Below are 1163 nucleotides of genomic sequence, written 5' to 3'. Positions count from 1 at the left end.
ACCTCCCGCCTGTCCCGATAAACTGTGAGTATGAGACTTCCAAGTACCATATTATGCTATGTTGTAGATACACTGCGAGTATGAGACTTTAATTTATTTATTTATTTTTGTTAACACAAAGTTTCTTTCCAAAGTGTAGACTATAAACTGAGACCTTCTACATGCATCTGTCGGTAGCGCAACGGAAGTTTGACTTCCATTTTTTCGTGGATCGGCCTTTGATCAAAAGCATAGCCTGTTTACATCAATGCAAAGCATAAATATTACAACCGTAAAAATAAAGCAAGATAACAAGGAAAACGCGTTTTTTTCGTGTGTTTTTTATTTTTAGTATGAGACTTTCACGTTGGCATGCTATGCTATGCTGTATGTTGCTACTTGCTTGAAACAGGGGGCTGTCGACTCTGAAAATACTTTTGGAGTCAGAGACCAAATAATTATTTCTCCCAGGCTTGGATACTTGTACTCGGAGATCTGATAGCAAACAGAAGAAAGTGCCCTGAAGAGAGGGCAAGGGTAGATCAGTGAGAGCATATTTGATAATGCGAAATGCTAAATGGAACAAGCGCGTCTATTCGTTCTTCGCTGTGCATGTGTTGTTTTGGCGAGAGATGAGATACCTGCAAACATGATGTCTGTTCAGAAACTCAACGCTATTAATCTCTTCTTTTTTTTTCTTCTTTTTACATTTAGTCAAGTTATGACTAAATGTTTTAACATAGAGGGGGAATCGAGACGAGGGTCGTGGTGTATGTGTGTGTGTGTGTGTGTGTGTGCGTGTGTGTGTGTGTGTGTGCGTGTGTGTGTGTAGAGCGATTCAGAGTAAACTACTAGACCGATCCTTATGAAATTTGAAATGAGAGTTCCTGGGTATGATATCCCCGGATGTTTTTTTTCATTTGTTCGATGAATGTCTTTGAAGACGTCATATCCGGCTTTTTGTAAAAGTTGAGGCGGCACTGTCACACCCTCATTTTTCAATCAAATTGATTGAAATTTTGGCCAAGCAATCTTCGACGAAGGCCGGACTTCGGTATTGCATTTCAACTTGGTGGCTTAAAAATTAATTAATGACTTTGGTCATTACAAATCTGAAAATTGTAAAAAAATGTGTTTTTTTTATTAAACGATCCAAATTTACGTTCATCTTATTCTTCATCATT

This window comes from Littorina saxatilis, linkage group LG4, assembly GCF_037325665.1.
Source record: "Littorina saxatilis isolate snail1 linkage group LG4, US_GU_Lsax_2.0, whole genome shotgun sequence".
Taxonomy (NCBI): domain Eukaryota; kingdom Metazoa; phylum Mollusca; class Gastropoda; order Littorinimorpha; family Littorinidae; genus Littorina; species Littorina saxatilis.
This window is presented reverse-complemented; position numbering follows the sequence as displayed.